This window comes from Camelus ferus, chromosome 1 (assembly GCF_009834535.1).
Source record: "Camelus ferus isolate YT-003-E chromosome 1, BCGSAC_Cfer_1.0, whole genome shotgun sequence".
NCBI lineage: Eukaryota > Metazoa > Chordata > Mammalia > Artiodactyla > Camelidae > Camelus > Camelus ferus.
In genome coordinates, this window is record NC_045696.1 from 26994821 (window position 1) to 27022359 (window position 27539).

The window sequence follows — 27539 nt, forward strand, 5'->3', positions numbered from 1 at the left end:
CTATTTAAAGGCTATTATACATCTCTATGTCATCACAATGTTTTTATTCTTATGGGTAAAGAATGTAATTCTTAGACTGCAAAAAGAAAGTGTCTCCCTCATACATTCTTAATACAAAAAAATGGTATGATTATGCCTTAAAATGAAGTAAGAGAACAGAGGATAAAATCTATCATTTATTGTATTCTACTATATGCCAGGCATAACACCAAGTATTTATATGCATTGGCTAATTTAATCCTCAGAGCAAGTTTATGTTTTAGATATGGTGATCCCTCCTAAAAGATGAGAAAATGGAAACTAATTCTCCAGTGGCACCACTACGCAAGGTAGAATACAGCATAGAAATGAAAGGAGGCCTGGAAGGATGACATGTAGCAACTTCAGAATTTAAATGGCGGATGACGTCGCTTTGAGTGTAAAGGTTTTTATATGAGTTCAAGTAATTACATACATGCTTAAGCAAATGTAATAAGACAATTGGGCCTCTTTTTTTTACTTTAAAATATCTGAAGAAACTTTATTTATTTTGGTTCTACATACAGTATATGATTTTGGTACAAAAGGTTGGTGGAGTTTCTCAGCTAAGTAAAATTATATTTTTAAAATCCATTATCCCACTATCACCCAAATGCCTTCTTAGAGGACATGTACACAATCAAAGTCTTGTAAAAATAGGAGCCAGAGTCTAAATTTCTAAACACTCAGAAAAGGAGAAGATCCTGGTGATCAAAAGTGGTCCATGTTACCTGAACAGCAAGGAGACCACCAAAAGTCACAGTCAAAACTGATGCCTGCAGGTGACAACCATCACTCCTCCTATGTTAAGGTTATTTAAACCTTCTCTTTTTCATGGGATTTAGAATAAATCTGGAACACTGAAATGCCTTGTCTCATTTCGTACTAATGTTTATACTTTATTCCATAGAATGAACTCTTCCTGATAATAACATTGTGTGAATACTCTTGTGACACAAACCGTCACAGTACCTAAAACTTCAGTATTAGTAGATCTTAATCTACCATTTTAAAGGGTGCATGAATGGGTTAAAGGCTAATGTTTATTTTAAAAAAATATTTACTTCAAATAATCATTGAATACTAATATAAGCTTCCTGATAGTTATTACCCTTTTACATGTTTCTAAAATAGATTTTAAAAAAATTTAATTGAGAGTGTTGAGAATGCCCTTGCAGACTTCAATGGGTTTGTTAGTAAGGGATTCGGGGAAATTTCAGTTTATCTTTCTACGTGCCTCACCTTTCTTAAAGTAGCTCAGAAATATCTTAATAATAAAACAAATATACCCATAGTATCCAACTGGTTTCTTAAAGAAAAGTAACAAATAAGAAAAAAAAAAAAAAAAAAAAGCAAAAGTACCTAAGAAGGATAACTGCTCACCCTAACTAGTTCCCAGATGCTGCAAAATCAAATTGAGTTAAAATGGATGAACAATACTTTTGAAAACTTAAGTCAGCCATTGCTTTATTTAGGAATTTACCTGCTGGATCAATTTTACAAGTTCAGATTTGTCACAACAACAGCAACAAAATCAAAACAACAAAATACTCAGAAGTACATGTCTTTGACTTTAATTCTAGTTTTGCTGATTTTATTCATAGAAATATTTTACCTACTCTGCTCTTTGCTTACTATTGGCTGGTTGTGGTACACTGTCATGTTCATCTTTCTATTAATTTCCAGCTTAAATAGAAGAAATTCCTTTGTCCTGAGAACCCTGGCATAAGTGACTGAAAAGAGTACAGAAATACAAAAGGATTTTAAGGTACTAATGAAATTTGATAAGCTTTTCTAGGAATTTCAGGAGAGTTTTTCATTAATTAATACCAAATATGGAAACATTTGCAAAAGGATTTCAAGAGCTATATTAAGCCATGAAAATCTTTGATGTTTCCGTAGAAAAGGAAAATAATGTTATGATATATAGAGAGAGGTTTTTGTTGCTTTTTAGTGCCATCACACAACCTTGGGCAAATGAATCAAGTGAATAAGTGAATGACTATACAAAGAATTGAATGAAGGTTAAACTTAGCATAGGAAAAGAGAGTTTAAAGGCTTTTTAATATATCAAATATCGTAGCAAAGCTGAATAAAATGATTTTCTCCTAAGCTTATTTTTTCCAAAGACAATATGTATCAGACATTGTACATTGTATTCTGAAAGTTTTTTTTTTTTTTAATGTTACAAAATGTCTGTAGAGAATGAAATCCTAACACGTTGGAGATCTCATTTTTAACTATGTAATTTATACACTGGGAATCTGACATAAAGAAAAAGATTCAGTGTTGCAGTAGAACATCATTTTGAATGTCAAAAAATCCTCAGAAGACTTGGTAACAAGAGCTACTCAGTACAAAATATTCCATGTACTCTGATATACTGAGAACTGTTCACTAATGAGAAGCAGAAAATAGTAAGAAATGAATGTAGGCACTTAGAACATTTGCTGGAATTGCCAGAGGGATAAAGGGTAACTCTGATCCACATGTAATAGGAAAGAATAACAAGATGTTTGTCTAAAAGAGACTTCTTTCAGAATTAACTTAAAATACCTACCTATTCTGCATCTAGGTGTTTCAACAGAATGTTTCACTTTTAAACAACCTCAGCATGAGCTCAACATTTATTCCAATAAATATCTAAGTCCTCAAATAATCACTTAGCTGGCTAAATCAATAGACAGCATTATTAGTTTAAACAAGGGAAGGAAATGTAATGATTATATGATATGCTCTACAAATTTACAAGCTATTAGTAATTTAAATATCATAAATAAGGATGAATTAACTGATTATTAAACACATTTATTACAAAATGGGCAGACTAGTTCTAGGAAATACTTCCATCATCAATACTCAGCATATGTCAATCTTCTAATTTATAAATATATTTTAATGCATTTATCTAATGTACAATTTAATTTATAAATGCATATATTTATAAGTAGTATAAATACATTTTTCTTTTAAAGATTTCTGTGAAACTTCATATATCTTTCCCACAAAAATTCATTAAATACATTTTACGTACTTAATATAATTGGTAATGCTTTACTGTAGAAGTGACTATGATACTGTTTTTCTTATAATTTAGAGAAGACAGTTCAAACCCAAAGGATAATATTTTTTATTGGATGAAAATAAAGCTTATATATAGGAATAATGAAACTTAGAACAAAAGCTCAGTAGTTAAGAGACAGTAAAAGATGAGCAATAAGAAATTCTTACCTGATCAATTTTGCTAGCCTCTTTGCATCATTATGATAATGTATGAAACATATTTAGTGCATTTGATATCGATGCCTATACACATACACAATGGCAATTACAACTGAGTATCTACTAAAGATACAGAGGCACTAGGCTAAGCACTGTAAATGCACTTTTCCTCACAACTTAACACGTCTACAGTTAAGCCCATTTTAGATAAATGGAACCAAGTTGCAGAAATGATAAAACAACATAATGGTAGTTAATTAGAAGCACTGAAGCAGGGATTTTAACCAGTGCTGTCTGAAACCAAATTTCCTGTTCTTTTCAAACCATACTATTTCTCATAACGACTTACTCCACAAATATTTATGGTTTGTCTAGTATGAGTCAGGCATCATGTTAGATGCCAGGTACTAGGCTAGATGCTAAGAGCTACGCAGGCGGAATGTATGCAAAAAGATATGCACTTTGCCACTGTAAGAGCAAGGGCTGATTATGTAACTTCTTAGGGCAGTGGTTCCTCCTCTATAAAATGGAAATGACAATGGGATCTCCTTTAAAGTGTTGTTATGAAGATTAATTGCTATGAGTGTTAGGTACTTAGCATTAGTGCCAAAACATGGTATATGCACACACAGTAGTATGTGTTATTACTAGCAACTCAGAGAGTTGTTCTGAAGGTTAAATGAGCTGGCATTATCAAATTCTTGACACATCAAAAATGTTAATTTTAATCTTTCCCACTCTACTACAGAAATATATAATATATACTTATTGGATCAAATAATTCTCATTTTCAACAACAATGAAATCACAGATGATTAACAAGAAATTATAGGCATAGCTTACTGAAAACAATTGTTATTGACTAAACTGCTTATGAATCCAGTCTGTGTTTTGGAGATAATATGAAAATAAGTTAACAGGAGATTATTTTCTAGAAGTGGGCTTTCTGCTCATAAAAAAGGCCCCATGTTTTTTGTTTGTTTGTTTTTTGGTTTTTTGCCTCATATGTCAAGACCACAGAGATCGAGATTACCTCATTTGGATTCAATCAACAATATTTATTGAACGGACATTCTCTTTTCAAGATACCAGAGTGTGAATGTGTGTGTGTGACTTTCCAAATTAGGCGAATTCAAGAATACACATATGAAGAGGGATAAGAAAGAATAGGACAGGTAAACAAAAAAGTTTGGTTTGGGGAAAATCTTTTTTTATCTTGACTTTAAAATTAATAGAGCTGTTTGGCTCTAGCTGTTTGTGGCCCTGGAGTAATGGGATTGTCTTTGGCAAAAATGTTAAAAGAACTGGGTCTGAATCTGCCCTTGCCACTAAATAAGTGGGGGGAAAGCTCTTCATTTCTTTGGGACCCTTTCTGTGAATAATAATAATGTCTAACATTTACTGAGCACTTACCTCTTTATAGTCATTAAATCATTTAATCTTTCAAGTAATGAGATGAGTATTACTATTGTTCCATATTACAGATTAGGGACCATTGGCACTGGGAATTTTCTTTTTCAATTTCCTGAGTCCAAAGCTACTTTGTCCTGGAGTCTGGATTAAAATCCAGACAGTTTAGTACCAGGGTTGCACTCTCAACCAATACACTGTGTATAAATGAAAGAATGTTGCAGACTCAAGTACCCCTGTTCAGCACTAATGTTCTTTGAGTTTATGTGGGTATGAAAAATGACTTATTGTGAAACTGACTATCTAAAAACATGAAAATCAAACGGGAAAAAATGATCAAATGGACACTACACAACATGCTACTAAAAAACCAATGGGTCAATGATGACACCAAAGAGGAAATCAGAAAATATCTCAAGACAAATGACGATGAAAACACAACCTTACAAAATGTATGGGATGGAGCAAAAGCAGTTCTAAGAGGGAAGTTTGTAGCAATACAGGCCTTCCTCAAGAAATAAGAAAAATCTCAAACAACCTAATCTACCACCTATAAGAAGAAGAACAAACAAAATCTAAAATTAGCAGAAGGAAGGGAATAGTAAAAATGAAAATAAATGAAATAGAGGTCAAAATATAATAGAAAAGATCAATAAAACCAAGAGCTGGGTTTTTTGAAAAGATAAACAACATCAACAATCGTCTAGCCAGGCTCACCAAGAACAAAAGAGAGAGAACACAAATAAACAAAATAAGATATCGAAGAGGATAAATAACAAGCAATACTGCAGAAATACAAAAAAATCATAAGAGAATACTATGAACAGTTCATACACCAATAAATTGGACAACCTAGAAGAAGAAAAGGACAGATTTCTAGAAACATATATCCTACCAAAATTGAGTCACAAAGAAACAGGTAATTTGAACAGACTGATCACTAGAAGTGAAATAGAATCTGTAATACAAAATACTCCCTGCAAACAAAAGTCCAGGACTGGATGGCTTCACTAAGTAATTCTACCAGACACACAAAGAACTTAACACCTATCCTTCCCAAAATATTCTAAAGGATTGAAGAGGAGGGAATACTCCCAAAGTCATCCTAGGAAGCCACTATCACCCTGATACCAAAGCCAGACAAGAACACTGCAAAAAAGGAAAATTATAGACCAACATCTTCAATGAATATAGATGCAAAAGTCTTTAACAAAAATTTAACAAATTGAATCCAACAATACATTAAAAGGATCACACACCATGATCAAGTTGGATTCATATCAAGGTCACACAGGTAGTTCAATATATGCAAATCAATCAACGTGATACACCACATTAAAAAAAAAGGAAAGACAAAGACCACATGATTGTCTCAATAGATGCAGAAAAGACATTTGATAAAATTCAACATTTATTCATGATAAAAACTCTAACCAAAGTGGGTATAGAGGGAACATATCTCAATAAAGTCTATTTATGACAAACTCATAGCCAACATAATACTAAATGATGAAAAGCTTAAAGCCTTCCCTCTGCTTCAGGAACAAGACAAGTATGCCCATTCTCCTCTCTTCTACTCAACATAACATTGGAAGTCCTAGCCACAGTAATCAGACAAGAAAGAGAAATAAAAGGTATCCCAATAGAAGAGCTGAGGTAAAACTATCACTATATGCAGATGACATGACACTTTATATGGAGACCCCTAAAGACTCCACACAAAAACTATTAGAACTGACAAATGAAGTCAGCAAGGTAACAAGACTGATATATAGAAATTTGTTGCATTTCTTTATACTAACAATGAAATATCAGAAAGAGAAAGTAAAAAAAAAAAAAAAAAATCCTGTTTAAAATGAGTTAAAAAAATACCTAGGAATAAACTTAATCAGGGAGGTGAAAGACCTATATACAAAAAACTATAAAACATTGATAAAGGATATTGAATATAATTTAAAGAAATGAAAAGATATCCCATGTTCTTGGACTGGAAGAATTAATATTGTTAAATGGCCATAACTACCAAAGCAATCTACAGATTTAATAAGATCCTGATCAAAATACTCATGACATTTTTCACAGAACTAGAACTAATAATCCTAAAATTTATATGGAACCACAAAAGATCCAGAATTGCCAAAGTAATCTTGAGGGAAAGGAACGAAGCTGGAGGAATAACCCTCCCACACCTCAGACAATACTACAGAGCTACAGTACTCAAAACAGCATGGTATTGGCACAAAAACAGACATAAGTGTCAATGGAACAGAATAGAGAGCCCAGAAATGAACCCACACACCTATGGTCAATTAACAAAAGAAGCAAAAATATACAATGGAGAAAAGACAGTCTCTTTGGCAAGTGGTGTTGGGAAAGCTGGACAGCTGCATGTAAATCAATGACGTTAGAACATTCCCTCACACCATTCACAAAAATAAACTCAAAACGGCATAAAGACTTAAATATAAAATATGACACTATAAAAATTCTAGAAGAGAACATAGGCAAAACATCCTCTGACATAATCATGGCAATGTTTTCTTAGATCAGTTGCCCAAGGCAACAGAAACAAAAGCAAAAATAAACAAATGGGGATTAGTTAAACTTACAACCTATTTTACAGCAAAGGAAACCATAAACAAAATGAAAAGACAACCTAAAGACTGGAAGAAAATATTTATAAACAATGCAATTGACAAGAGTTTAATATCTTAAATATAAAAACAGCTCATACAACTCAACATCAAAAAAAAAAAAAACAAAAAACAAACCAACAAATGGGCAGGAAATGTAAACAGATATGTCTCCAAAGAAGACATACAGATGGACAACAGGCACATGAAAAGATGATCAATATTGCTAATTATTAGAGTTATGCAAATCAAAACCACAAAAGGTGTCACCCACCTTGATCAGAATAGCTGTCATCAAAATGTCTACTAATAAATACTAGAGAGAGTGTGGAGAAAAGGGAACCCTCCTACACTGTTGGTAGGAATGTAAATTGGTTTAGCCATTATGGAAAACAGTATGAAGTTTCCTTTAAAATTAGAGCTACTATATGATCCAGCAATCCCATCCCAGGCATATATCCAGAAAAGACTAAAACTCTAATTCGAAAAGATGTATGTACCCTATGTTCATAGCTACACTACTTACAATAGCCAAGGCATGGAAACAACCCAAGTGCCCATTAACAAATGATTGGTTTAAGAAGATACGGTGTATATATACAATGGAATATTACCCAGCCATAAAAAAGAATGAAATATTGACATTTGCAGCAACATGGGTAGACCTAGAGAATATCAAACTAAGTAAAGTTAGTCAGACAGAGTAAGACAAATAGTATATGATATCACTTATATAAGGAATCTAAAAAATAATATAAATGAATCTAGATACAAAACAGAAACATATTCACAGACATAGAAAACAAACTTATGGTTACCAAAGGGGAAAGGGATGGGGGGATGAATTAAGAGTATGGGATTAACAGAGACGAGCTACTATAGATAAAATAGATAAGCAAAAAGGATTTACTGGATAGCACAGGAAACTATCTTCAATATCCTGTAATAACCTATAGTGGCAAATCTGAAAAATATACATACATCTATATAACTGAATCACTTTGCTATACCTGAAACTAACACAATATGGTAAATCAACTACATGTCAAATTTTTTAATAAAAAAATAAAAACATGGAAATATTTTAGCTTACTATCAAGATTCTTCATATATACACATTCTGTTTTTCAGGTTTGGTAAGTGTGGAATAGAATCTTTAATTCTTAAGAATAATTCTCATGGAATATTTTTTGATTACTTTCATAGGAATAACTCTAAGACTCTTTCCCTAAGGCATATTTTACTCTTCTAATAGAATCTCATAGGGACATGTTTTCTTTTCCTATAGATTTTTCCCTCTTTAATGTCAATATGACATTACAGATTAAAAATGTTCTATTATATTTCTGTTATGTCCAGTATTTATTAGTTTCTGGTAATATTTATAAAATTGAGAGAAAAATACAGTCCCTGTTAGTATGGCTTAATTATCATCTGAAAGACAACTTCAACATAGGCATATTTTACAGGCCGCACACGTGCATGCGTGCACGCATATGCGTGCACGCGCACACACTCACAACACACACACACACACATTCTACAAGTAAATAAATCAACCCAGAATTCAGATGCCAAAGCCTATTCACCACCAGTTGACTGTTTCAGCTATATTCCTGAGAACTGAGAGTGACAGAGAAGACAGGGTGTCATTCTAATCTTCATTTCACTTTTATTTGGTTAATTCATAATGTGAGAGAGTGAAACCTGTATTTTAAAAGGAAAGGAAAGGGATAGCCTATTCACTCTCTCTAGGTATATGCAAAGCTCTTGAAACCAATTAGGTATCAACAGAATTGTTAATTATCCTGGGGTCACCACCTTTTGTAAAGCCTTTCAGAGTAAAAGGGAGGTGTGGCTTAGCTGACAGCAGGTCAAACAGCCCTCTAATTGACAAATCTTATACTCAGCAGTTGGGTTGGCTAGAGAGGTTAAATCACATTTACTCTCCTTCCATAGAGGAAAGTAGATGGACTGTTACAAATATCCTTCCCTCATTTACGAAGCAAATGACAACTTGAGTTCTCTGGTTTAAGCTTTAGAGATCAGAGGTAAATAAAAGAGGCAGTCATTGCCTCATGAAGCTTTCATTTTTTCTTTACAAGAAAACACTGTCACTTCCCAATTTACAACAATTAAGAGAAACCTGTTGTGGGATATGTCTGAAAACTCTTAAGTCTAAAAATTTTCAAAGCCTAGGCTGTTTTGTTTCCTAGTTCTAAACACCTGGAAGAAGAAAGCACCATACATGCACTCACTGTCTAAAAAAATTAACTCCTCCTAGGTCCAGCTGCACACTTCCAATAAAACACCAGTATTTTCCAGCTGCATCACCGATTCCAAGACTTCCATTCCCTTTGAAGGAACTACCACCACCACCTTCCTATTACCACTGTCGATTGAAATAAAAATGCACAACTTGAGAGCTGTGAGTTCCTTTTTATTCGGAAACCTTATGGAAGACCATAGTCCGGGAGATAGCCTCTAAGTTAGCTCTGGGGAACTGCCTCAAAGAGGTAGGGGCAGAGGCCAGTATTTATGATGATTTGGGCTAAGGAGTACATGCAATCCAGCAAACATCTTGGTAGAAGGTTACTGCTAGTCACAAGGAATAGATACGTCAGTTAATAATTTTAGTACTTTTCTAAGTATGGGAAGATGCAAGAATCCAGGTTCATAAACATATTTTTCCTGAAATATATTTAACCATCTAAGGGTCTATTTTGCCTATTTCTCAAAGCACAGAGTGCCGATGATGTTCTTTGTCAAAAATCCCTTTCAGGATGTACTGTATATCAGCAACTGCAGTGGCTAATGACTTAATCATGTAGAATCAGATGGCGAGTAACGTTCCTTGTTTTGTACCGTGATCACAAAATGGAACATAGATTACATGGGAACCTACACTTTCCCATAGAATCAGTTAAGAATTATTCTGGGAAAAACTTGACATACCATTAGTCATTTTAATATGCTGTATAGAAAATATCCTGATTCAGGAGCCAAAAGCCCTGGTTCTGATTCCTGCTTTTATGCTTAAAAGCTAACTAATGCTGGGCAAGTTTTAAACTTCTCTCATTTCCCTTATCTGTAAAATGGGGATAATACTATCTCTTGTCCACTTAACAGTGTTAGTATAAGGCTTAAAAAAATTATATGTGAAATTAATTTGAAAATTAAAAAACAGTATTTAAATAAAGAGCATTTAAAAATTATTATGCTTTTATTCTACAAATTGGAGATAGTAATGCATATAATCCCCCCACCATAACTGTTCAGCTGAAACAGCAGTTTGCAAAGTGGTCCAGGAACCCTTTGTGGCTCCCCACATCTTTTAGGGGGTCCATGAGATCAAAACTCTTTAGATAATGCTACTACTAAGAATTAGTTGCCTTTTTCAGAATCATTCTGTCATGAGTTTATAATGGACTTTTCCTAGAAGCTATGTGATATATGCTATCACAACAGATTAAATGCAGAAGCAGATATAATCCAGAATGGTATCTTTTATTAATTTAGACAGTAAAGAGCTTTTCTGAAATATTTTTTAAAATGCCACACACCTCAGGACTTACTTTTTGTTTCCAAAAACTATTCAAAAATTTCCCAAAATGTGTCATTTATATTAAATATACAGAGTTTATTATTATTTCCTTCCAATGAGGTCTCATTTTTAATTTCTAACATAGTGACTTTTGATAAATATAACCTATATATACACAAGCCCTTTGTGGTCCTCAACATTTTAAAGGGGTCATGAGGCAAAGAAGTTTGAAAACTACATAGCTAAGAGAGTATGTGGAAAAGAAACTACCTGTGATCATCACACACATAAAAAAATTTGACATAATAACTGCATTAGGATTAAGTAGACATTTGTGAATTGACCTACGTAATTTATTGCCCTTCCCTGTTTTGTGCTTCAAACAACCTATTTCAGTACAAAAGTTTGTAATACAACTTGTTCTCACAGAGGAGTCTGCTGACATATTTATGTGCATTTAAAAACTAATGGGAAAACGCAGGAAGAATGACTGAAGAATATAAGAGAAATCCATTTGTCCACAACTAACCCAATACTACTGCATTATTTAGGATGTGAAGAATGCCAGTATTCTAACACTGTCTCTCTGGGGGAAACACCATATTAGTGGCAAGTAAATCCCTGTCACACACTTAAAGAAGTTAAAAGCTGAAGAGTGGAGGTATTCATCTACTTCCCTTTTTGCTCTGAAAGCTTGAGGACATTGGATCAGCAAACTTGGTACTCATACCTGGGATTTTGAATTCTAAAACAATAAAACAAAGGCACAAAGAGAGACAGAAAATTCACAGGGGTGGTGGCAGTGTTGAGAATCCAACTGTGAGCTGTCATCGTCTACCCTGTAGCAGTGGTGGCTACATGTCCTGTGACAGTGGCTTTTGTGCCAAAGACCTGATCTTGGCTCTTTTCTTATCAGCCTAGTCTCCCTTGGTTCAAGTCCAAATTCTGAGCCTGATTCTACAGCCTTCTAATGGATGCTGCAAGTTTACCTTATATCCATCAAGTTATAATTTTTCTTGCTTTTTCAGCCAGGATTGGTTTTGTTTTGTTTTGTTTTTCTTGCCACCCAGAACCCTACAAATTCTGGCAGCACAGTCAGATTTGGGCATTTAATTCTCTAGTTCTGCTGTGTACAAGCTGTGTGAACTTATGTAAATTATTTCTTCTCCCCCCAAATTAAAACAATAATAATGTTCTCTTTGGTCTTGGTTTATTAATCCGTATATTGGGAATATTATTATGAGGATCGAATGAGGTAATACACATAAAAATTTGGCACAATGTCTGTGTGTTTGCAATGATTTTGAGATATGGTCAGAAAAAGCCCACTTCAGAAATAAATTTTCTCTAAGATTCATATGAGTGAACTACAGAAAGCAGGACATATCACTCATATTGTTTTAACATGTCCTTTCCTCAGAGCATATGTAGAGTTCAATAAAAAATAACAATGCCTTTTCTACTAGACTTCTGATTCCTTTCATCTACTTTTGTTGGCATATCCAATCATCACTTCTCTTTAATTAGAACTATTCTAATATTATTTCTCAAAGCGAAAACCATCGATATTTTGAAATGGACAAGTCTGGATCATACAGGACTGCCCCAAGCACAGCAGGAATTTATCATCACTGACCCTGCAACACTAAATGTATGACAACCCAAATCATCCCAAGGGGACATCTCTGTTGCCAGTAGGGAACAACTGCAAATCTTGATTATTTCACAGAATGTTAATTAGCACAGTAGCCTATTTTAAAATATTTTAAAATGATTAAGTATGAAAAAGTGAACATACTTCTTAAAATTGGTAATGTTCCCAGACTAAAAATCAGTATTTTGAGGAACCAAATACTGAAACTCATAATGGTCTTAGCAAATTATTAGAGGTTGACAAATCAGGGATTCATTATACTGTGTACAACTTTAAAGTCACTTAAGAAAAACAGTATTCATAATATTGTGAGAGACTTTGAGAACACACAACCCGGTTTTACCCCAAAGTTGAGATGCCTCAGAATTGCCTATGGGCTTAATATAAATACGGACATTAAATTCTGTTCTAAATGACTAAATTGGAATCCCAGAGAGTAGCCAGGGCATGCATATTTTGCACCACGAAGTATCGTTTGTAAATGTTGAATGCTTTAAAATTAATAGACTTTGTAGAGTTCCCTTATTCAATATAAATAATAAAAGTTTTCTACAAAACAATTCATCAGCACTTACCATGTGACTTGGACTATGCTATGGACATAAAGATAAACAAGATATAGCTCTGAACTTCAAAGGCTTACTATTTTAGTTGTGGGACACAGACATTAAATAATTAATGTACAATAATATAAAAGAATTTTAAAAGCCAAAGAGAAGGGGAGGGAGCTGGTAAATACAAAGCAATGACGGGGACTACATCCTAGAGGACTGGATGAAGTCTGGTGAAGTTTAGCTGTGAATTAACATAGCAGAGAACGGAGTTTTGCTCATCATACAGAACGATTCTGTGGTACACGAAAGGAACAATTTAAGTAATTATAAAAGAATGACATTTGTATTGGTCAGGAGGTTAGAGATTAACATAAATACATGTGCTATTAATTCTCTTTTTTTGACCAAATTAAGTGATTACTCAACTGAAAAAAAAAAAAAAGATTTAAATTCAAATGCATCTTAACTGGAAAATGAAAGCAGATACAGCAGGAACAGTATTTATTAGAAAAGAGAGAGGTTCATTCAGTTAGGAAAGCAATATTGTATTTCCCTAGAAAATTATTGCATATTTGCCCAGCAAACTGTATGTCAACTTTTCCTCCCCTCCTTTCCTTTCTTTCCCTCTTCCTTCATTCTTCCTTCCTTTTCTCTTTTTCACTTTTAGCTCATACTACCATATTATAAAGCAGAAAGCTCATTGCACAGCCAAGTTAAAATGGAATTGGCATTGCAAGAGGTGGAAATTTTTTAAAAATTGTATCAAGAGAGATAGGTCTATCTATAGCTATAGTTTTATAGTTTATAGTTTTACAGTTTGTCTCTGTTGTGCAAACAATACTCCCCTTATAATTGCCAAACTACTACAGTCACATAAGTCATATGAGTCACAAAAACCCCATTTTTCATGCATTTGTCAATCTAAGAGACAAACAATAATCTTGACATAAGAAGATACTGCTTTTTAGCAATTAGCAAGCCTAAAAAGAATAATTCTTATCAAATAAACATGTGGATGACTTATATTATTTTCTATGAATTTTATAGTAGAGAAAATTTCAAGTTTTGTTTTCAATGTATTCTTTTTTTGACAAGAGGTAGGAAGAATGGTGCCATGTGATACAGCATATAGCAACACATACGTGTTGGGATCTCATACCTTATGGAGAATATAATGAAAGTAGTGGACACATTCTCCCAGAAAAATGCACGCATGCATAGCTGGAAATCACACTAACGTGTTCACAGATGCTTTGGTATCTATTCTAGTTAAGAAGTGCCATCCATGGAAAGAACATGGATTCACCTAGTGTGAAGGAAAAACCGGGCTGGTCTGACAAGATAACTCATAAGTCTAGGAATGTGAAGGAGAGGCTGGGCTGGGCTAACAAGTCTAAGTATTGGAATACTGATCTGAGTTCTGCTAGACTAACTTGTAAATCTAGGTTAATTAGTGTTGGTTTGCTGTTTATGTGTTTTTGCTAGCCAGCTGGATTTTCAAAGATACATCTGGCTTTGGAATGTTGGTTTGCTGCCTCCCTGCCTCCACTTTTGTGATGATGCTGCTGCTAAAGCTGTTCCATGCCTATTGGCCGAATACCCCAAGCTTGTACTTTACCCTATAAAACCTCATCTGCATATCTTGAAGGTGCTCAGAGCTTTGGAGCAGAAGCCCCTCTGAGCCCGCCGGCATAATACATCTGAGTACTCCAACCCTCCGAGTGGTGCTTGTTTCTTGACTGGCCTGTCGTTTCCGTAACATTTCTGGAGGCCCCAGCGAGATACAACCACGCTGGCCCCTTGAGCTGCTGGACTGGTGGCTCCAGCCGACCGGGGGACGGGATTCCGGCAGCGAAAGAGGTGGCGCCGCCCGACGGTATTTCGGGTTCTCTTTCCTGACGGCAACTCGGCCCCCAGGTGGCTGGGCTACAACCAGATCCAGACTCCATGGAGGGACGAACAGACTCACCAGGTGGCCGTCCGGACAAGGTAGGTACCCCCAGGAGGTATCAGGTCCTGTCCCACTGGACAGAAGAGGAGGCTGATCCCCTCCTACAGGCTCTCCGTCTGATGGTATTTCAGACGGGGAAATCAGGTCAGGTATCAGGTCCTGTCCCAGTGGACAGAAGAGGAGGCGGATCCCCTCCTACAGGAAACAGGATATTGGTATTGGTGGGAAGAATGTTGTTAACCTCTGTGTGTGTGTGTGTGTGTGTGTGAGTGAATGAGCGGCCTGTGAAGCATGCGATAGGCTCGAGTTTGTAGCTCCACAGCATTCTGCTACAGAGTTCGAGTGAGTCCCAACCTGCCTTTCCGTGGTGACCTCATACGGCTCAGGGCGGTATCGGTCCCTCAGGGTCCTGATCGGAGTCAGTGGCTTATACTGACCCGCCAAAGCTAAGAGGCACCTTCGTCCCCACGAGGGGAGCAGCCAGGCGGGCACAACGAAAACCCTCCCTTGTCTTGTCTGCGACACCGGCACAGGGTGGCTACACTGGGAGGGAAAAGGACATAGACAGCCAATGAGTCAACGCCCCTGTGCCCTCGGAGGCTAGGATGCTATTTCTTTGAAAAGTCTCCTACCTGATTCTGTCACAGAACACCCGAGACTTAGTGTTCCCCTACAGAACAGACCCAAGTAGTGCCCCTTTTGCCTAGCCCCAGACCCCCAGGACTCGAGTTTAGAAGACGAATTCCTTCAGGACCGGGCTTACCTGGCCTTGGAGGTCCCTTTTCTAGTCCATTTGTATTACCATCTGCCGTCAGTCCCACGCCCCTGATACGTTAGTTCAGGATATAGAGAGGATTTAATGAAGAAAGTCCCTGGAGCTGCTTGAGGCCTTGAGCTCCAGAGACATCAGCTGTGACTGGAACCCAGACTCCCTGACCAAATTAGCCTTCAAACAACTCATAGACCCAGCAAGAGAGCAGTCTCTCTGGGAACTCGGTGTTTTGAGGAGTGAAGAAAGAAAAGATATAAAGACTACCTTCCCAAACATCTAAAAAAAGTGGGAGGCTCTAAGTCGAAACCCACCACTCTAGACTGCATGATTAAGAATTTCAAAAAGGGGTTCTCAGGAGACTGGAATTCGAATGACCCCTGGCAGGCTCCGCACTTTGTGTGAGCTTGAATGGCTGGCCTTTGGAGTTGGGTGGCCCTCAGGAGGAACTCTGGACCTAGCAACAGTGTGAGCACTCTATCAAATAATCAGTGGAACCCCAGGCCACCCAGATCAATTCCCTTACACTGACTCCTGGCTGAACATCGCCCAGACTCTACCCCCATGGATTCAGTTCTGCTCAAATGGACCTGGACAATGCAAAATACTAGCAGCCCAGCCAGTCCAGGCCAAAAAGACAGACAGAAAAAAGCCTATTTTCCAGGGAGACGCAGAAGACAGATATGCCTACCCCCTCCGTATGCCCCCGGGGCACCAACACCTCCCTTCTGAGGACCCAGAGGCAGAGCCCAGCCCCCAGCCTGAGCCGGTAGGAAGGAGAATCCGCTCAGCACAAGCCAGGAAGCCAGCACCACCGGCCCTCCAAATGCCGCTGCGGGAGACACAAGGGCCACAACAAGTTGGGGAAAACAGGACTGTTCAGCCCAGGAACCCCGTAATCTGCTACCAACCCTTTAGCACCACAGCCCTTCTCAATTGGCGCCATCATACTCCTTCCTACTCTGAAAAGCCGCCCAGCAAATAGCAGCAGCAGCAGCCCCTGCAGCCCTGGCGCCGCCTCCACCTCGGCCGCCGCCTCCATGGCAACTGTCGGGGAGCGCCAGCCCCTGCCCAGTCCCAAAGCGATGGTGGGACAGCCTTCGGGCTCTGTTGCAAAGTCATGCAAATATGTGGTCTCTGTCCAGCCCACGATGATTTCTACTTTGTGGTATATGACGACTGTAATCAGGCTGTCAAGCCGCAGGCTATGATTGACCTCATAGAGTCTATCTTCCATTCTCACCGGCCCACCTGTGAAGATGTCTGCTTCTGACTCTTTTCAATACGGAGGGGAGGAGAAGCATTCTCACTGAAGCACGAAAATGGCCGCAGGGCCGAGCCCCTGGGGACACAATGGATGTTGAGGGATGGGCCATGACACATGCCCCAGACACCAGACCAGACTGGGACTTTAACACCCAAGAAGGAAGAGAAGCGCTGTGTGAGTACCAGGAGGCCATCCTACAAGGGCTAAGAGCAGGAGCCAAGAAGCCAAATAACATGTCTAAAACGACCACGGTGACCCAGAGGCCAGACGGAACCCCCACTGACTTCTATGAGAGAATATGTGATGCATTCCGAGTCTACACTCCTTTTGATCCTGAGGCCCAGGAAAACCAGCTGATGGTCAATGCTGCCTTCATAGCCCAATCATGCCCAGATATACGCCAGAAACTCAAAAAAAAACTGGACTGGATTTGCAGGGATGAATGCTACACAGCTGCTGGAAGTTGCAAACAAAGTTTTTGTAAACCGAGAGCGGGAAGCCCAACGAGAAGCAGACCAGCGAATGAAGCAGAAAGCCGCACTCCTTGCAGCAGCCCTGAGGAAAACAAGCTTCAGCCAGAATCCTGCACCACCCCGGAAGAGGGGACCCCAAGCATGGATGCCCCTGGGCCGAGACCAGTGCGCATACTGCTGGGAGACAGGACACTGGAAGAACGAGTGTCCAAACAGAAAGGATGGAAAGAGAGCACCCCTCAAAAGGCCTACTTATCAGCTGGAGCCACCAGCCAGTAATCACATCGGACTGGCTGTGGTCGACTCAGAATAGGAGAGACCAGGCTCCCTGCCCCTGGGCCCCTGGGAGCCCAAGGTCAAGATGTTTATAGGGGGCCAACCAATGACTTTTATGGTAGACACAGGAGCAGAGTATTCTGTGGTTTGACCCAACCTGTAGCCCCCCTGACCAAGAAAAAGGTGACTATTATAGGGGCTACTGGGGACTCAACTGCCCGCCATTTCTGCCAACCACAATCCTGTCGAGTAGGGGGCCATCGAGTGACACATGCCGTTATTCACTGTAAGGGACCATATTTAGTGGTATTAACTACCCCTACAGCTGTTAAAGTTGCAGGAGTCATCCCTTGGATCCACCACTCCAGGGTTAAGAGAGCAACTTCACCTCAGACAGAGGGTCCCTGGAAAATTGAGAGTGTCCCTGGAGACCTGCTCAAGATCAAGATCAAGAGGGACCAGAAAAGGATCGACAAGCCCTGCTCTAGCCACACCCGGAAGCTGGCTAGTCAACGCACGGCCGAAGCTTGAGGAAAGCTCAACGCAGCTGTTAAATGTATTTCTTTTGTGCTCCCTTGCCTCTTTCCTTGTTTGCTATACTAGTCTGCGTATTAGCAGTGGGGCTAGCAAGCGCCGCCCCACCTGACTGGAACATAGGCCATAGAATCCTGATAGCTATTTTATATCTTGTTATAATTAGTGCCATCACTGCAGCATCATGTCTAAGATAATCATAAGGCTGATGTTACTGACGCTAATGCCCTCACTCTACTTGGTTGTACAATGCACCTGCATGGAACCGTGTGACAAATGGCCCATGTACCAACCTGTATTTTCAGCTTACAGGTGAATTCAGCCATGATCTCCAACAAATAGCAGAAACCCTGGGAACTCTGCAAAATCAGATTGACTCTCTGGCCGAGGTGGTCTTACAAAACAGGAGGGATCTGTACCTTACTCACGGCCAAAGAGGGGGGACTTTGCCTCTTCCTAAAACAAAGAGTGCTGTTTTTATGCCAGTCAATCAGAAATTGTCAGAGAGATGGTTCAAGAGTTACAAGACCAAGTAAAAGAGAAAACGTATTTTAAATAAGAGCCCATGGACAGGCCCCTGGGGCTGGACCTCCTGGCTGGCACCGTTCATAGGTCCCTTACTCCTGATTTTTGCAGTTCTGCTATTTCGGCCCTGTGTCCTAAACTTCCTGACCCGCTTTGTCAGTGAGTGGATAGAGGCTATAGAACTTCAGATGTTAGCCTCCAATTAAGAGCCCCTGCAACAGATAAGTGATGATGCTTACTCCAGCTAGAGCTGTGAAAGCATCAAGAGGGGGGAATGTGAAGGAAAAACCGGGCTGGTCTGACAAGATAACTCATAAGTCTAGGAATGTGAAGGAGAGGCTGGGCTGGGCTAACAAGTCTAAGTATTGGAATACTGATCTGAGTTCTGCTGGACTAACTTGTAAATCTAGGTTAATTAGTGTTGGTTTGCTGTTTATGTTTTTTTGCTAGCCAGCTGGATTTTCAAAGATACATCTGGCTTTGGAATGTTGGTTTGCTGCCTCCCCGCCTCCACTTTTGTGATGATGCTGCTGCTAAAGCTGTTCCATGCCTATTGGCCGAATACCCCAAGCTTGTACTTTACCCTATAAAACCTCATGTGCACATCTTGAAGGTGCTCAGGGCTTCGGAGCAGAAGCCCCTCTGAGCCCGCCGGCATAATACATCTGAGTACTCCAACCCTCCGAGTGGTGCTTGTTTCTTGACTGGCCTGTCGTTTCCGTAACACTAGGAATGGGTTCCAGAACCACACATCTGCCTGACCAGAGACAAGTTACTCATTCTCTCTATGCTTCAGTTGTCTCATCTGTTAACTGGAAAAGTAATTGTATCAACCTAATGAGATTGTTGTGGAAATTAAATAAGACCTCAGAATGTTATTTGCTATCGCCATCATCATCACCATTATCATAATCAATTACAGTTATTATCTCTAAAATGGGACTAAAATTAGCACCACCTCATAGGATTGTGCAAAGGATCGATAAGACACATTATATAAAATATGTGACTGTTCACAGTAAGTACTCAGTACAACTTAGCTATTGTCATTATGCTTTTGGTTTATTACCTATAATAGGAACTTGAAAAAATGGATGCTGCAGCTCCCTATACGTAACAGGGAAAGCTTTACTCACCCTTGGACTGTGACATAACAAACAGAGCTTCATAGATTATACTAGGTTTTGGCAGGAATTACATTTCCAAACTGAATATGCTTTAAAAATCTTTCAAACAGTTTAAAATGTAACTCTCATGCAAATATAAAATGAATGTGTCAAAAATTTTATTCAGCTCATTAATTAACGAGGGACCCAGTAAGATATTAAGACTGGTTCAAAGGAGAATTTGAAAAACAAAAGTATAAAAGTATAGCCAGGGATGTTATTTCAAATATTTCTTCTCTTCTTTTTTCTCTTTCTTCTCCTTCTGGTATTTCCATTGTGCATATGTATTAGTCAAGATTCCTCAGAAAAACAGATCAAATTTTATATATATATATATATATATACACACATACATACACACACACACACACACAGAGGCACTCTTAAATATATACATATATATACATACAGATATAGACATAGATAAAGAGATTTATTCTGAGAAATTGGCTCACACAATTATGGAGGCTGAGAAGCTCCACAATCTACCCTCTATAAGCTGGAGACCCAGGAAAGCCAATGGTATAGTTCAGTCTGAGACTGAAGACCTAAGAACCAGGGGAGCTGATGATTCAGTTCTCATTCCAGGGACTACATCCCAGATCAAGCAGTCAGGCACAAAGAGGAAATTCTCCCTTCCACCAACATTTCGTTCTGTTCAGGCCCTCGGAGGGCAATCTGATTCATTCAGTCTACTGATTCAAATGCCAGTTTCATCCAGGAACATGTTCATAGACATATCCAGAAATAATGTTAAGCCAAATAGCTGGTCTCTTGATGATCCACTCAAGTTGACCCATAAAATTATCCATCACAGTATATGTTACCCTTTTATATCTGTCCTACAGTTCTGAGATATTATATTCTGGTTTTTTTTTTTTTTCAGTCTTTTTTCTCTTTGCTTTTCTTCTGGAAGCTTCTATTGACATACATTGAAGCTCAGAGAATCTTTCCTCAGCTGTGTCAGTCTAATAATGAGTTTATCAAAGGCATTCTTAATTTCTGTTACAGGGTTCTTTATCTGTAGTATTTCTTTTTCATTCTTTCTTAGAATTTCCTTGTCTCTACTTACATTTTCATCTATTCTTGTATGTTGTCTACTTTATCCATTTGAGCCATTAGCAATTATTATAGTTGTTTTAAATCCCTGGTCTGTTAACTCCAACATCCCTGCCATATCTGAGTCTGATTCTGATGTTTTCTCTGCCTCTTCAAGCTGTATTTTTTACCTTTCATATGCCCTGTAAATTTTTCATATCAACCAGATATGATACACTGGGTAAAAGGAACTACTGTAAGTTGACCTGTAGTAACGCAGTCGTAAAGCGTGGGGGAGGGGAAGTGCTCTGTAGTCCTGTGATTAGGTCTCACCTCAGTGCTATAGACAGCCTGTGCCTCATGCATCTCAGTTCCCCCTCCCTTGGGTGGAACAGGATTGCTCAGGAGAGCTGGTGTTGAGTATTTCCCTTTCCTCAGGTCAGTTAGCTTCCGACAGAATCCCAGTAGTTTAGGCTCTGATAAAATAGTTTCTCTTGAGTGCACGCCTTGTTAAGAACAGAATGCTCTGATATATTTCAAAATGGTTCTTTTTCCCCTCCTCCTACTGGAAGCACAAGGGGATTTTTCTCTATTGTCCACTGTGAGAACCTGGTAGGACTCCTGGAGGTAAATCTCACAAAAGTGAGTTTTACCCTGATGACAAAGCTCCCCCTGGAGTTTTTATCTCTAGACTTGTTTACACTGAGCCTCCATGATTTGTCAATTACAGTTCAGGTTTTCCTACCCTGGCACTTTTCATGGAAGTTTCTCCTCTGGAAAGTTGTGATTCTCTGTCCTTGCCTGTCTGCCTTTCCAATTATGGGGACAGTGGTTTGCCCTGTGATATCACTTCTCTGACACATCCAAGAAGAGTTGATTTTTCAGTTTGGTCAGCTTTTTACTTGTTGTTAGAACAGAGTGACAATTTCCAAATTCTTTACATGCTGGACTGGAAACCCTTCTGTGGTTTTTACTGCAGTGGTTTTACTGTCAAACTTTCCCACTTATATGTAGTCCACACATTTTCTCCAGATTGACCCAGAATTGCCATTGCCACTTCTAGAATTGGGAAAGCAACTTTTTAAAAATCTATACATGCTAGTCTTTCTGGTTATATTAAATATCATAGAAATACTATTACTAATAGAAAAATAGCAGAAATATAGTAGCTTTCCTTTCACAAAGAGTTATAAATGTGAGAAAAAATATGTATTTAAAAATCATTTCTTCTTGTTCATAGGCACTAAATACTTTTCATCTCTTTAAATGTTATATCCACCTACAAGGAGGCACCACGATAAATTCTACATTCAGTTATTTTTTAAAGCAGTTTGTTAAACAGAGGAAAACTGAACTGCGAAATTACAACTTCTAACATGATACTGTTAATGAACCAAACTTGGGTCTGCTCACTCATGCACAGTAATGTCAATCTGCTGACCAGGTTGTGGTGAAGGAAAGTACAGCATTTATTACAGGGTGCCAAGTAAGGAGTCCAGGACAGCTAACTCTCAAGACACCCAAACTTCCCTGTGGATTTCAGGAAAGCATTTTTAAAGGCCAGGTGAGAGCGGGGTTCACAGGGCTCATGCACAATTCTCTAACTGGCTGATGATGAGGTAACAGGACAGTGTCACAGGGGTTAACATGATCAGTCCTTAGTTCCAGTAAGGTGGGTGGTGCTATATGCTCATGGTCATCAGGTAGTTAAGGTCTTCCACTTGCTTACACATTAGCATCTGTAAAACAACTCAGGAAATGTGCATCAGATACTGTTATCTGGGTACTTCAGAGAGGAGCTAAAGCAGAGGATATGGGGGGAGGGGTCTGTCCTGGGTAGGCCCCATAGGGTTCTGCTCAGTTACAATTCTGGAGTTTTATCAAGTAATATAGAATATTAACATATTTAAATTTAATTAAGTGTGTCAAGGGGAGTAATTTCATGGTGACATGATATCTAATTTCAATGACTTTAGCAAAGACACTTTTGGCACTTTTTTTTTTTAATCTCTTATTTTTGTCCATTTTTTGTGTGTGTTTGTAGTTTAACTGTCCTATACATAAAGATCATCTTAATCTACTTTAAAATACTCAGACATCTGTAATAACACATAGTCATAAAGCTCTTTTATTATCAAGTTATTCATCCCTCAGCTTGTCTTCATTATAGGTTTATTGGAAGATTTCCACCCTCAGCCCTATTCTCCTAGCATTTAATTAAAATATTCTTGCTATTGAAGTGCACTGTATAGTCTCTATGAATTGGGGGATGTCAAATATTGTACTTTGCTTAAAGTAACTAGGATTCAATTTTTTTTTTTAATTTTCACTATTTCATACTTGCTGTGATTTAGAAAAATTGCTGATGCATCAATTAATGCAAATTGTATAAAGGCATCTATAATTTAGACTTAAAATGCCAGATCCAGCCATAGAGCTTTGTATTTTCATGAGCTGCAACTTAAAATATGGGGTGCAATTTTCATTTACCTAATGTTCCCCAGTAATAAAGACGTGTCTATTAAGGACATCTGTTACAATTTGGTAACCTCTAATTTTAATGGGAAATAATAGAGTTCATGTCTGTAAGATTAGAGGTTATAGACTAGGTCTTTACAGGGGTTTGGCGTCCTTGATACAGTGTTCTGCCAGCTAACCTAATATATTCACAAAAGGCTCAAAGTCTTGATTCTGAAGGCCAAAAAGAAAAGAAAGAAAGAAAAAAACTTTTCTATCTTGTCAGTTTGCACATTGCCTTGTTGAAAATCTGTCACCACCTGCTGGAAAATAATATTCTGTTTCTCTTTTTTAAAAGCACATGAAGAGAAAAGAAACCAGTGAACAACTATCCAGTAAAATGTATTTTACCAACTATGAGGAAGAGAAAGGAGAGGAGAGGAGGGAAGGGTAGAGATGGAAATCTCTAGAGCTCTGTGTGCTTCCCAAGGTCCCCAGTGGAGCCCATGCCCTCTCACTGATGTGTAGGTTTTAGATACAGGGGGTGGATGATGGGGGGTGAGAAGGGGACTAAACCCTTCCCTCCTCTTCCCCCTCCTGCACTGACAACCTACAGATAGTAAAGAGAATGCATCTGAGAAAATAATTACATCTGCCAACTTCAGCAATTGTAAAAATGAAATCCTCTTTTTCTCTTTATTCAAGTCTAACTTAAGCATTCCCTTTGAATCCAAGTCCTTAATGGCATTTATGACTCTCACGGGTATTTATTTTAACTGAATATTTTGCATTTGCTATGCCAAGAACAATCTAGAATAAAAAAGATTCCTGTCACTTTATTCAGGCTTCAACAAAAAAGCAACCAAGCCAGTAAATAACTAAATGGAACTACCAACTCCCTATGACATGCATGAATAATGCCTTAGCAGTCTGCTCACCGGAAAGATTAGAATGAGAGTGAACACAACCCTGTAAAAGTATGCCAAGGCAAGCTGAGCCCAGAACTCGATCAAAATCAATTTCTACCATTTGACATCAGACTATTTTGAAACATTCTAACAGGAAGCAGCAAAATCAAATTTCTTTCCAACTTGCTTTCAGCATAAGAAGAAGTATGATAACCAAACTCACCAGGTTTTAAGTATCCTTGAAAGTCCAGCGTTAACTTGAGGCCACCTTGATGGGGAGAAAAAACATGAATGTAAACATTGGTGTTGAACAATGAAACTGACAAAAATTGAGCAAGTCATGTTTCACACAAATTTTTTTTTTCCTTAAGTTGAGTAAAGTTGGAAATAACTTTGATCCAGTTCTGTACTGGAGTGTAAGAAGGGAAGGTAAATTATCTATGCAGATTACTCTAAGTAAGATAGTGCCAAGATTATGGAATTTTCAATATGTATAGAAAGTTGATGAATTTATTTTGTCATGGTCAATCCTCCAATAACCATCCTTACCTACAAGCTCATTCATCAAGACCATAATAAAACCCCATGTACATTTTGTTTTGACTATGTGCTTTACATCCCTATGGAAGGAAATAGAGACAGTCAAATATATTCTTTTTCCCTTTTAGTCACACTGCACTTTTAGTTGCCTTCTCTCTTTAAATATAATAAACTGACAAATCATTAAATGTTGTCACTAAATATATAAATGACCACCTTTCATATTTCTAAATAAATGTCCTACTTTGTGTTTTATTTTCCTCAGAAATATTTTTAAATTGATCACCTCCTACCAAAATGACAAGGAAACTTTAAGATTCTAGAGAATAAGATGAGGTTTTTTTTCATGGCCTACCTAATCAAACACAATTCTATTAAATTTTCAAGGAAATTAAATTGTCTTCAAGTATTTCTAACCCTCAAAAACTCTGTGTTTTGCTGAGTTTGTTTCAAAATGATTTAATGGTAATAATTACTAGAGTTTTCATATTTTATTAATTAACATTCTTATCTTGAATGTTTGGAAGATACATATTTTTTATTGGTAATAATAGAGAATTTAAAATTAAAAATAAATAAGAAAGCTAGGACATTATTTTTTTCTGGCTCATGTGGCTCTTTTTGTGATTTATAGATTAATCAATCATCAATGGGATTAAAGGCCATTTACACTAAACAAATTGCTTATGGCTGCAGCAAATTGTGTTTTGAGATTTAGTGATAGGGACTATAAATTGCCAGTCATGTTATTAGACATATAAATCAGAGAGTTACTGAAAATTGATTAGCTGACTGCAGTTTTTCTAAACATGTTATTCTAGCTTATTTTTCTTTCCCAGGTCAAAACAGTTCAACTGAGTGGAGGAATGTGCATTTCTATATCTAAGGCTAATAATCAGGGGTCTTTGTTTTTTCATTTCTATAGAATGTTCTTTGAGATCAAGAAAGCTAGATTTTTGCCTTCATGTGAATATTGCAGTGATTTTTTTGGTTACCATTCACTATCTGAGTATAATCATCCCAGGTATGGAAACTAGCATAGTTTAATAAAATAATTGCAAAGTATTTGTGTTTAATGATGGAATCATGTTTTAATAAACCCATAATGAGCACTGCCTCATCCTCCTCCTTTAGCAATTTTCTGAAGCCCTAATGATATAATCTACCTTTAAGAACGGAGAAATCACAAAAAAGGGAGACATGTACTATGCGTGTATATATATATATGTATATGACCTTTATGATATTCAGTCATCACTAAATAATAAGGTAAGATTCATTTTTTTCAAGTGTGCACAAATTACTTGCTTTCTAGATGAGTAATTGGTTTAGGAGAATTATTCTGGATGCAGACTTTGAGTTCTGAATTAGTGTGCCAGCTTGCCTGACACTTCTGTCTTTCTATAGCAATACACCTCATACAAAGTTACTAGAATATTCTTACATATGGCCTTCATTTTATTATTGCCTTGCTAGAAAATTTCAATGTCTCCTCAATTATCTGCAGCATAACTTTCAAGAATTCCATTTTCTCAAACGAGTCTTCACAAACTCTATCAGAGCCAGAGATGATATACTTTAAAGAACAAAGATAAATTTCATGACCATATCATTAGCTAGCAATCTATAATAAACAATTATCAAATAATTTAATTAACCTAAAAAAACATACTTGCAAATTACAAATAAACTTCAAATATATTACAAAATAACTCATTCTCATAAGCTCCATAAATTTAAAACCTTGCAAACAAAAAGGAGGCTAATAAAAGAAAAGGGGTACCATCACTGAGCCACACTGCTGGGCAGTATAGATGCACAAGTTAAGGTAAGAATCTGCAGTCAGAGAAACTTGGGTTCAAATTTTAACTCTTACCTACTAGCTATATTAAAATGGAAAACACTACTTGTTATTTGATGCATGTAATAATTTGTGGCTTGAACTTTGCAAAAGATTGACATAAAATCATAACTTGGTTTCTTAATTCTCCAAATATATCAAGAGCTCATGCTCCCAAAGGAATATATAATTTTTGACCAAAGATGTAGAGCAGAATGGTAGTACTGTTTCTTATATATTCACTCTGTATTTAATCATCATAAATGTCATGACTTGTGCTTAAATATGCAAGCCAAAGTTTTGAACAGAAATACATATCCATTTAATTCTGTCACAAACATAAAAATCAGATCAATTTCACTATTCAGGAAAAAGAAGGATTTTTAGTTATTCTTGGTTTTTTCTGCTTGTTTTGTTTTGACCCAGTGTTAGCTTTTACAAGTACTTTAATTAATCTGATCTCTCCCTTTTCAGTACATAGAAATGTGCAAAGGGAACATCCAACTTTATGTATCCTTAAAGATTTTGTAAATAAATATTAATATTCATATTTTACCTTTCTATCACTTGATTGCCAAGTAACATTTGATTTATGTAAAGATTTGAGAATGCTGGAGGCAGCAGGCTATTTTTCTCTGTCTTCTTTTTTTAACCATGTTATGAGATGATTTCCTCTAAACAAAAGGTTTTTTAAAGTTTTGTTATGGTTAAAATGTCAAAAATGTTGGTAAATGTTCTGAGGGTTTCACTAAACCACAAA

At 37.3% G+C, this 27539-nt stretch overlaps 1 long non-coding RNA gene across 1 annotated transcript in view; it reads right to left on the bottom strand.

The window, feature by feature from the left end:
* LOC116666518 overlaps positions 1-27539 on the bottom strand; it is a 230352-nt gene that overhangs the window by 26651 nt on the left and 176162 nt on the right. Inside the window, exon 2 of the long non-coding RNA XR_004323426.1 lies at positions 24623-24667. This is a non-coding gene — a long non-coding RNA (uncharacterized LOC116666518). The remainder of the gene's footprint in view (positions 1-24622; positions 24668-27539) is intronic.